This window comes from Mobula birostris, chromosome 5 (genome assembly GCF_030028105.1).
Source record: "Mobula birostris isolate sMobBir1 chromosome 5, sMobBir1.hap1, whole genome shotgun sequence".
Taxonomy (NCBI): Eukaryota; Metazoa; Chordata; class Chondrichthyes; order Myliobatiformes; family Myliobatidae; genus Mobula; species Mobula birostris.
In genome coordinates this window covers 33934441-33946741 of record NC_092374.1, presented here as the reverse complement: position 1 = coordinate 33946741, position 12301 = coordinate 33934441, and the positions used below count along the sequence as shown (strand labels likewise).

Below are 12301 nucleotides of genomic sequence, written 5' to 3'. Positions count from 1 at the left end.
TTATACCAATTCATGGTTGCTTCCTTATGACTTAATCACTTTTTTTATTACACCTATCCAGTAAAACTTCTTAATTTTAAAGAGTTTATTTTAGATGATTAAACATTCAAACTGACTAGAAAGTCCTCACCCCCAATAAATAATGGCTAGCATGTCCTCCATCAATGTGAAGACAGGTTTATTGATGTATCCAGCCAACAATAAACTGTGTCCCTCCCAAACAGCAGACACCTGCAAGGGGATCAGCAGGCTTCACTCTCCTCTTCACCACATCAGCAAGGGCAGAAGGGGCGGTAAGCTGATAGGTGGTCAGGTAGAAGTTTTATATTGACCTACAGATAAGGTATAGTGCACACACTAAACATTGCACCAGTGTCTACAAAACAATAATGAGGGAGGGGATATAAACAATGAGATGAGATTCCAACTTTTGATTGCCCCACTCGAATGGACCTCTAAGCACTGAAGCAACAGTCAAATAAACTTTTTGATGGCACTCCCTCACTGGAGCCTTACCTTGCATTAGTCACGCAGGAGAGCCAGTATAACCCAGCACAAGGTAGGAAAACATTAACCCTGTTGTCAGTGATGTGCGAGGTCAGAATCTGAATACCTGCGGGTAGTAGAGATCAAGCCAATTCCTCCACTCACCTCCTTCCTCTCCTTATTAGAAAATGGAGTTTGCTTGCAAGTCACTAAGAATGTCTTTGAAAACATTAGTGAGCCAACGGCCTGGGTGGAACAGACAAAAGATGGGGTGATTATTGAACAAATCAGGCATACATTACATTTAAATTAAGAAAGAACAATGAGAAATCTTAAAGTGACATTTCAGATCAACAGGCTTGCAATTAAAATTCACACACTTGTCCCGTCCAATAAATCAAAGTAATGCATTCATTCCAAGACAGATACAAAGCACAAATATCCACTTGTTATCCAACTGGCCGACGCGTGCCAGTTAAGTAGATTTCAGACAGAGACCAGTTTCCAATACCAGCAGAGCTTCATTGCCATGACAACATGAGTTAAATATACAATAAATGCTTTCCTTTCTATGGCATCGGCCATGGAGCTTAATCTCCCAAACAGCCAACAAATTACTGGTCAATTAAACATTTATTGATGAATGCATTTGCCTACATCTGGAGTCTGGAAAATTCCACATTGGTGAATGACTCCGAAGAATCAGCTAACATTACAATGGTCTCCATTACTGACTAAATCATTGACTGATAGAAGTAACAGGCTGAACTTAGTAGACACCAGTGTCAGTTCTTTCTCAGAACTAATTGTTTGGGTGTGTATTGTAAATAAATGGTCAATTTTTTAAAGTTATACAAGAGTAAAGTTTGACAAACTATCAAGTTTAATTAACAAACATGTTGGGTTTTAAACTAACTCTTAATTGAGTCTTTGTAAATGTGGCAATCAAAGGGCGGCTAGATTTGAACAGGAAAACAAGGGGCATCAGCCCACTGCACAAAACTGCTGTGTAATAAGAGACAGTGGATGAGCAGATTCTAATCTTGTTATCACGCATGAATGGCCAAAACAACAAAAGGGTTGTAAGCAACACATATCAAAGCTGCTGGTGAATGCAGCAGGCCAGGCAGCATCTCTAGGAAGAGGCACAGTCGACGTTTCGGGCCGAGACCCTTCGTCAGGACTAACTGAAAGAAGAGCTAGTAAGAGATTTGAAAGTGGGAGGGGGAAGGGGAGATCCAAAATGATAGGAGAAGACAGGAGGGGGAGGGATGGAGCCAAGAGCTGGACAGTTGATTGGCAAAAGGGATATGAGAGGATCATGGGACAGGAGGCCCAGGGAGAAGGAAAAGGGGGATGAGGGGAAAAACCCAGAGGATGGGCAAGGGGTATAGTCAGAGGGACAAAAAGGAGACAGAAAGAATGTGTGTATATAAATAAATAACGGATGGGGTACAAGGGGGAGGTGGGGCATTAGCGGAAGTTTGAGAGGTCAATGTTCATGCCATCAGGTTGGAGGCTACCCAGACAGAATAAGGTGTTGTTCCTCCAATTTGAGTGTGGCTTCATCTTTACAGTCCCTCTGACTATACACCTTGCTCATCCTCTGGGTTCCCCCCCCTCCCCCTTTTCCTTCTCCCTGGGCCTCCTGTCCCATGATCCTCTCATATCCCTTTTGCCAATCACCTGTCCAGCTCTTGGTTCCATCCCTCCTCCTTCTGTCTTCTCCTATCATTCTCCTATCCCCTCCCACTTTCAAATCTCTTACTAGCTCTTCTTTCAGTTAGTCCTGACGAAGGGTCTCGACCTGAAACGTCGACTGTACTTCTTCCTAGAGATGCTGCCTGGCCTGCTGCGTTCACCAGCAACTTTGATGTGTGTTGGCTGAATTTCCAGCATCTGCAGAATTCCTCGTGTTTGTGTTTTTAGAAGGGTTGTAAGAGTTTCAGATTGAATCACTGATATTTTTTTGGCGTCAATCCCCCATCTCTCCCTACAAGCACAGCCAGAACAAGACATACAGGCACACACTCGGCATGGAGCTCCAGAGGTTCCGCCTGTAGCTGACAGTTTTCCCGCTCGAGAGAACTAATCACAGTGGGGGAGGGGAAGTGCAAGGGTACAGAGAGCAGAAGATGACACTAGCCTGTGTAATCTAACCATTACAGCCGCTTCCCAATAGGCTGCTTCCAACCAGATAAAAGCAAGCCTATGCTTTAATTTAAGTAGTGGTTTAGAATTTTTTTGCGAACTCATTTTCCAACTTGCAAAACAATGAAACCCAAGTCTGCTCTACTGATGAGCTGGCTTTTGTTTCAACACTCAGCTAACAATGAAGTAATGCTCTGGTTTACAGTAAGTGTAACTGCTGCAAAATTATTGGGAAGTCTAAAACATCATTAATGCATAATCCTGTAATAAATGCGTAGGGATTTCAAAAATCCAGGAGTCATTAAAACGTGGAACATGTTTCTGCGGGGAAAGATAAAGATTAGCTTTGTGTGTCACATATACAACATAGTGAAATCAAATCAAGTTTAATTATCATTGAAATCATACATAGACACAGCTGAACGAGACAGCGTTCCTCTGGGGCCACGGTGCAAATGGCAAGCAAACATTTTTTAAAAAGCGAGTAACATAATCTAATTAGTGAGCAAAGAAGCATATTTACTCCAAAAAAAACCATGTATAATTCAAGACCCTGAGCAACAGTCTATCAGAATCAAGTTTATTCACCAGCATGAGTTGTGAAATTTGTTAACTTGGGAGCAGCAGTAGAATGCAACACATGATAATATAGAAAGGAAATAAATAAGTAAATTAATTTAAGTATATATGTATATTAAATAGTTAAGAGATAAAATAGTGCAGAACAGAAAAAAATATTTTTTAAAAAAAGTAGTGTTCATGGGTTCAATGTCCATTTAGGAATCATATGGCAGACAGGAACAAGTTGTTCCTGAATCACTGAATGTGTGCCTTCAGGCTTATGTACCTCCTTCCTGATGGTAACAGTGAGAAGAGGGCATGGCCTGGGTGATGGGGGTCCTTAATAATAGACACCACCTTTCTGAGGCACCACTCCTTGAAGATGTCTTAGATACCTCTGCAGTACCCAAGTTAGAGTTGCTAATTTTACAACTTTCTGTAGTTTCTTTCAGTCCTGCACAGAAGCCAACCCCCCCTGCCCCCCTCCATACCAGACAGTGATGCAGCCTGTCAGAATGCTCTCCACGCTACGTCAATAGAAGTTTGATTGTTTTGGGTGACAAATGAAATCTCCTCAAACTCCTAATGAAGTATAGCCACTGACTTGCCATCTTTATAGCTACATCAATATGTTGGGGCCAGGTTAGATCCTCAGAGATATTGACACCCAGGAATTTTAAATTGCTCACTCTCTCCGCTTCTGATCCCTCTATGAGAAATGTTTGTGTTTCCTCATCTTACCCTTCCTGAAGTCCAAAATCAGCTCTTTCAGTCTTACTGACATTGAGTGCAAGATTGTTGCTGTGACACCATTCCACTAGCTGGTATCTCTCACTCCTCTACGCCCCCTCATCTCCATCTGAGATTCTACCAACAATAGTTGCATCATCAGCAAATTTATAGATGACATCTGAGCTACACCTAGCCACACAGTCACGGGTATAGAGAGAGTAGGGCAGTCGGCTAAGCACATACCCAAGGTGCGCCAATGCTGATCATCAGCAAGGAAGAGATATTATCACCAATCTGCATAGATTGTGGTCTTCCAGCTAGGAACTAGAGGATCCAATTGCGGAGGGAGGTACAGAGGCACAGAGGCCCAAGTTCTGTAGCTTATCGATCAGGACTATGTTGAACACTGCGCGATTGTCAACAAACAGCATCCTGACACATTGATGGAACAGTCTCCCAGTAGTGAAAAGATGCATGTAATCCAGCCTGTCATTCCATCGCTCAAACCCGGGAGGGCAACATCAATGAGAGAGGGTAGGCTCCAGCAGAGCTCAACCATGGTGTGGTGCTTCCACGTCTCTCACTAGGTCTGCGGCATCAAGCAAGACTGAGGCTTGAGGCCAGTTCTCACTACAACTGAGGCTACACAGCTCCCATGTCCACCAGACAAGGGTAACAGGCCTGCAGCAGCTTACATTATTACTGTCCTACAGAGTCTTGCGATCACAAGTCCAAGACAATCTCCCACGGTCATACTGCACTGACTCAGGTGCTTCTGAGCACAATCTACAGCCAGGTCTGCACTTCTGAATCCAAACCAGCTCCTCCAATATCCCAGCTGGCCCCTCTGATCAACAAGCAGCTCTCTGATGGAGCAGCACTGCCGTACCCCATGTTCTTAAGAGTATTGAATTCAGGTTGTATAAAATCAAAGTTTACAAGAAACATTTGTGCCATGTACATCAATCAAATCAGCGAGGATTGCGCTGAGCACCCTGCAAGTGTCGATACACTTCCCCTAACCATACATTTTCGGAACGGGAGCACCTAAAAGGAAACCCATGCAGTCACAGGAAGAACGTACAAACTCCTTACAAACTGCGGTGGTAATCAAACCCTGATCTTACAGCAGGTGCTGCAAAGAACATTGCTAACCACCACGCTACCATGCTGCCCCAGAATTGTTGAGGCAGCAATACAGATGCATTCAAAGTTAAATGAGCCAGGGGTTTCCAAGAGCCAGAGGGATGCTGTCCTTTTTCCTCAGGAGGCCTTAAACATATCCCTGAAGGATTTTCCTCTGTTGGCTAGGCTAATCTATTCCCATATCACAGTACAGACTGGAGCGTTTCAAGAGTCTGATCACGCTACAAAGCAAACACAGCTGGGAGTTGCCAAAGAAAGAGAGATTTCAACCAAGCTCAATATTAGGATGTAGGTTCAATATAATCTCTTTAAAATTCAATTGTCAAGGATAGTTTTCTCTAGCACTGTAAAAATAACAGTTGAATATCTAGTGCATTCTATTCAACTTTAGTTACAGAAGCAATTGGAAGTATAGTTTCTTTACATACACTCTTTCCATGGAATCTCAGGAAACAGGTCACTGAAATGCTGTATAATTAATTTTTCCAGGAATCTGCAGACAGCTTGGTTGCCTTGGGCCAGATACACAGATTTTCACCACACACCATATGCTGTAAGGGTACTGTTCCAAAGCAACATGTTCTGAAGTGTACAAGCTCCAGCTTAGAAAATGCTGTGGCGCAAAGCATTTAAAAAGTGTTGTCCATGCAATTCTGAAGCAATACTGGAGCACACAGTGGACATTCTCAAATCTGTTTTAGGTGTGGCCTGGAAAAATACTCTCAACTTTTCATAACCAGAAATTATGGTTGCAAGTACATATGAAATTATTTTTACACCAAACACAAGGTACGTTTTATGGTTTGAACTGATTGCTTTGATTTGAGACATTTAACCCAAGTCCTTGCTTGGTTCAGTATTGGTAAAGTTGGTGGTTGTATATTCAAATCCCAGTGCTGTTTGTAAGTTTTGCCCCATGACCATGTGGGTTTTCACTCTGTTCTCCAGTTTCCTCCCACATTCAAAACATGTGGATGTTAAAGTTAGTAAATTAAGGCATGCTATGCTGGTGCCAGAAGCATGGCCACATTTGCAGGCTGCCTCCAGCACCTCCTCGGACTGTGTTGGTTGTTGATGCAAACAAAGCATTTCACTAAGTTATGATGTTTCTATAAATATGTGGTAAATAAAGCTAAACTTTAAATCTTCAGTACTTGGGATCTAAGGCACTGTTGTTTTGCCCAAAGGTGCATGTTCTCAGATACATCAAACCCTGTCACTAAAGTAGGGAAACAAAATCCAAGACCATCCCTCAACACAAGAAATTCTGCAGATGCTGAAAGTCCACAGCAACACACACAAAATGCTGGAGGAACTCAGCAGGTCAGGCAGCATCTATGGAATGGAATACATGGTCAATGTTTCAGGCAGAGACCCTTCATCAGGACAATTCCTCAAGTCCCTCTCCACAGACTCGCATACAAAATCCATACACTACTGTGTGACTGCTCCACTGTCAGAGGCACTGTTTAAAGATTCAGTAAGTCATTCTACTCCTCAAAGGCATCTGGGTGAAGATGTTTTTTCCTCATCTCAGTTCTAGATGGCCAACCACTTCTATGAAGACTGACTCCTTGTTTTAGACACTGTAGGCAGTGAAATATCAATTCCATAGAGTTTATAGACCACAGAAAACACCAATTCAGGCTGACCAATATGCTTAGTAAACTACTTCTGGTTGTCCACTTTTGATCCACATCATCCTAAACCATTCTTACCCAAGAATATGACCAAATGTCTTTTAAACATTGTAAATGTATTCGTCTGTACCACTCCCTCTGGCAGCTTCTGCCTTACACTCACCATCTTTGTTTGAAAAACTTGCCCCTCAGGTCCAAGTTAAATCTCTCCGCTCTCAACTTCAACTTCTAATTTTGGACTTCCTTATCCCTTGGGGGGGGGGGGGAACTGTGCTCATCTACCTCATGATTTTATAAACCTCGTCTAACTCAGCATTTAGCCTCCTTCACTCCAAAGGAAAACTGTTCTAACTTATTTAGCTTTCCTTTGTAACTTAAGCTCTCCAGTCTCAGAAACATCCTCATGAATCTATTCTGCACTTTCGCCAGCTCAATTACATCTACCGATAATGTGGCAACCAGAATTACACATATTAGTCTAAGTGCAGTCTAACAAACATTTTGCACAATGTTGCATGATGTCCCAAACTTGTATTTAATGCCATAGTTAAACAAGGCAAGCATCACCACTCTGTCTATCTGTATTCCCATTCACAGGAAACTACTTATTTGAATCCCAAAATCTTTCAGTTCAACAAAACCCCCTGGGGCCCTAGGTTTAACTTCACAAATTACATCACACTTCACAATAGGGTTAAATTCAATCTGCCACTCCTCCACTCACCTTCACAGTTGATCAGTAACCTTAGACAACCTTCTTCACTCTCCACTATACCACCAGTTTTGGTGTCCTCTTTCCTGTCAAACACTAGATGAATTTTATTTCAATTACTGTTCTGAAGTGCAAGGTCACTTTTCTCGCCCCCGACAGTGAACCATCATTCTGGTTCACTCCCTAAATTACAAGGATATACAACATTCCCTTGGGTACGGAGATCAGACCTGTACACCAAATTCCAAATGCTGTTTCACCAGGATACTATACAATCAGAGCATGACACTGTGATTCTTGGTCTGTATGTAAATGATACCATGTGTGTACTGATATTTGAATTTTATCCCTAATGAACAAGCATCAAAATAAAACTCGAAATCCAAAGCAATGCACAAAAAATGCAGAAAGAACTCGGGTCAGGCAGCATCTATGGAAAAGACTAAATAGTTGACGTTAACAAGAGAGAAGATACCAGGATCAAAATGGATTTGCTCATTACCATTTTTTCTGTGTATTATGTTCCCTACATTACTTGATTGTGATTATTGGCTGTGAATTCTCTTAGTCTCTTAGTTAATGCAATTCCTTCCTTCAGTATCTTAAAGAATCACTCAATGTGACCAGCAAACTACCAAATCACGTAAAATACATCATATTATGATAAAATTATAAAAATAGACCACCAAGAACTGCACTCACTGGGAGCACTTAACAATTAGCACTTATGCTCCACTGGTCACTCTTTATCAATGTGCAACAGTCCTACCTAGGTATTAAAGTAAAACTTCAGCTTTGCCTTATGATAAGAATAGTTACAACTATATCCATAGCAGCAAAAATAATCATTACAATGGCATGCAAGCACGATTTATTGCACTGATACAAACATTCCCACCAACATGACAAAATACACCATGGTCTAATAGCATACCAGAGCCTCAACTTTCACCAACATTCCCCGGTTTTAAACTCGTTTCACAACCTGACCTATCCCTCACGCCACAGATGTGGGGCTTGGAGTTAGATCCCTTTAAATTATTCAGAGGTTCCAAACAATGGCCGAGATTCACATAGGAGGCAGATGGCAGCTAAGAATAAACCAAAGGCCCGATTGATATTATTATTGTTGCCATGTCACTTTTAACAATGAAGGAGAGGCAGGCCCATGCTGTGCGGTTCCCAATAACTGCAGTCAGGAGTAACTGATTTCCCTGGTGGGTACTAAAGGAATAATTGCCATGGTAATTGGTCCTGTTTCTCGCCACATAGCCCCAAACTCCAGTTCTTCCTGCTATGGTCCAAACCCAGAGCTCCTTCCCAGCATCAGAATGGCCCCAATAGGCTCCATGTGGTAGTTACATCCTCAATGTGCTACTTATTTCAAGCTTTCTGGCACCATTTCATGACAGACCAACGTAAGGTGTTGTGCAGAAAGAATGAGGGGAGATTTGGTAGAGGTATATAAAATTATGATGGGTATAGATAGAGTGAATGTAAGCAGGCTTTTTCCACTGAGGCAAGGGGAGAAAAAATCCAGAGGACATGGGTTAAGGGTGAGGGGGGAAAAGTTTAAAGGAAACATTAGGGGGGGCTTCTTCACACAGAGGGTGGTGGGAGTATGGAATGAGCTGCCAGATGAGGTGGTAAATGCAGGTTCTTTTTTAAGATTTAAGAATAAATTAGACAGATACATGGATGGGAGGTGTATGGAGGGATATGGTCCGTGTGCAGGTCAGTGGGACTAGGAAGAAAATGGTTCGGCACAGCCAAGAAGGGCCAAAAGGCCTGTTCCTGTGCTGTAGTTTCTATGGTTTCTAACTTGCATTGGATCTTAGTTAAGCAACTCAAATACTAAAGTTTTTCACTCTTTTTTCCAAATCCTTTTGACAACTCCTCTTTCACTCTGAAATTTTCTGAGCCTTACAACTCTCAAAGATAAATATATTCATTCACTTCTAGCCTCTTAGACATCCTGAAATGTTAACTTTTTTTTAAAGCTATAGGCACTGGAATTTCCTTCCTAAATCTCCAGTTCTATTTTTAAAATGCTCCTAAAACTTCAGGTATTGACCAAGCATTTAGTAATCTGCATGATCCCTTTGACCCTCAATCTTTAGTGATGCACCATAGAAAGCATCCCATCCAGATGCATCAAAGCTTAGAACGGCAACTGCTTTGCGTGAGATCACAGGAAGCTAAAGCTGTGGACACAGCTCAGCACATCAAGGAAATCAGCCTCTCCCCTTCCGTGGACTCCGCTTACAGTTCTCACTGCCTTGGTAAGGCAGGCAACACAATCAGGGACCCTGCTCACCCTAGACATTCTCTCTCCTGCCCCCTATTGGGAAGAAGGTACAAAAGCAGGTATAACCGGGCTCAAGGACCACTTCTACCCTGCTGAAATAAGTGCTTTGAAATGTCCGCTAATACAAGATGGACTCCTGACCTCACAATCTACTTCATTATGGCTTTGCATCTTGTTGTCTACCTGCACTGCACATCCCTTGTACCTGACATTTGTGATACTTCATTCTGCATTCTCTTACTGTCTCCCCTTGTATCACCTCAAAGTGCACCATTATGATGAAATTATCTACATGGATACTAGAAATGCCAGAAATAATAAGCAAGCCATTCACATGAAGTATTAAAGATTATTGACCGGAAATATTTACTTTCTTTTTCCATTGATGCCACCTGACATGCTAACTGATTCTAGCATTTTCTGTTTTTGTTTTATATTTCCAGCATCAGATTTTTGCTTCTAAATAAATAGAAGATGTATTTTGTTCCATATTTTTTTGGATAGCTCCCAAAACGGCATGGCCAACTTCAGGCTTCAAGTGAAGAACTTTGGGAATTAGTTGCATTTAACATCCAGTTATACTCAGATGTTTGATTCCTACTTGCACTCACTGCAGAGGGTCTCCAACAGATTTTGGAGGAGACAAAGCAAGAAAGATGGATTTTAATATTGTTGGATCTAGTGAAATGATCCAGAGGGTCTTTGGAAGACAAGAATGAGGCATAAACTTGGTGGTCAAAGCCATTTTATTACGTGTTACAAGAACAAAGAAAGAAAAATCAATCATTGTCTCCTCATACTCAAGACTAGAGAGAACAACATTCCACTGATGACAATTAACCAATGAAATAGCCAGGTCCAAGTGGTGTGACACCTGCTACAGAAAAAACTGAATCATCTACACTACAATTACTAGAAATTAACTGAACGACAGCTGAGAATTATACGTATAGGAAAGTTACACTGCAAGAAAAATATTCTACACCCTAATCCAACAGCATGCAACACTACAACATCTCTTAAGACTTTGTTTTCATCATTCTAGCTACTACTCCCACTCCTCCCCCACCCCCCCCCCCCACCCCAGGCAGTGTTGACTTCAAATGCTTAGGTCAATCCAGTTAGTCCAATTACCTCATCAGCAGCAAGGGGAAAAAAAGCTAACAGATGGTCATATTGTTTGAAATGGTCACATTTGGCCTTTGTAACAGCAATGACCTACACTTTATAAAATAATCGCTAGTAAAGCAGACGCCCAGAGGATGTCATGTACATTACTGAGATGATTTTCCTTTACTGCCAGAAACTTTAGATGCTCACCTTCAAAAGGACATGAGTATGGCAACAAAAGAGCACGAATGATCCCTGAACTAATGCTCCAAGTTATGAAGGATGACTCACAGAGAAATATTTGTTTTCACTGGACAATGGACAATTGAAGGGGGCATGATCTGGGATTTTTAAAATGCCTCAAAGATTAAGTCGAAATAAGGGGCTATTTAACCAGAGCAGTGAGCAAATAACTAAAAGAGCAGGAGTGCACAATTAGCAAGCTTCAATAAGACTGAAAATCTGAAGACATTTCTTTGCCCAGTTTTTAACAACCACTGATGTATGCTGAGGTCACTCAGCTTACTTTAAAAAGCCAATCTGATTAGAAGTTGGATTGAAATGAAATGGGGAAAAAAGATAAATGAGAAGAGATCATTTATCAATCTCTGGAAAACAATGGCGTCAGGGATAGAGATAGATGCCTGTGAAATATTAAGTGTACTAATAGCTTGGTGGGACATTTTGCTTGTTATTTAAATAGGAACCAGTTTACTTTTAAAGCTAAGGATTTTCTCCCTGAACAAGGTGAAGCAATCACTATTTCACTTTAAATGCTAACCTTATCAACAAGAAATAACATTATCATTTAAATCTACCATCAATAATGAATGCCAGTTTGTGTAGATATTGGGGTTAGTTCAAGATTCATCTCTGCTTCCTCACAATACTATCTCTACCACCTCAAAAAGTTCCATGATTGTCTTTAAGGGTTAAGGGAATATTACATCTGCTTGAGAACTTAAATTGTATGCGTTTTGTGGTTGGAAAAAAGATTCAACCAAATTATAATAGCCACAAATATTTTCAGAGCTATTTTGAGGCATTTATAATTGATGCAACTTAACATAATTAAAAGCCAACAATCAAACTATAAAGAGCAAAAGCAACAGTAAAATATATTACAGTTTTAACTATGAACATCAAGTAGAAGCTATATTTTTGCCTGAATGATGTTCAGACACCATCTAATACTAGCCTATGTTATTTTACAATATTCAGCGAAATCTGGTTAATCGAGAAAATAACTAGGATTTGGGGCACTATGCTGCTTAATTGGGACAGGAGACTTGCCGAATAGCTTTTAAACCAGCGTAGTCACATGAACTTGGGTGGATGTTAGTCTCTACACCAAGTTTAGTGGAGGCAGTTTTTAAATAGCGTCAATTGTGTGTGTTTCAAAAAGCGGAGATTTGTGTCACTCATAGTGGGTGTGAAACAAGCAGCAAGACAATT

General features: G+C 41.2%; 1 protein-coding gene across 5 annotated transcripts in view; it reads right to left on the bottom strand.

Moving 5' to 3' along the window:
* Positions 1-12301, bottom strand: part of lhfpl2b (LHFPL tetraspan subfamily member 2b) — a 204328-nt gene that overhangs the window by 166288 nt on the left and 25739 nt on the right. For 3 of the 5 annotated variants that reach the window (XM_072257845.1, XM_072257843.1, XM_072257846.1), the window contains exon 3: positions 652-732. The exons of the other annotated variants lie outside the window; for them this stretch is intronic. The gene's annotated coding sequence lies outside the window, so the exon portion shown is untranslated. The remainder of the gene's footprint in view (positions 1-651; positions 733-12301) is intronic. 5 annotated transcript variants of the gene reach the window in all.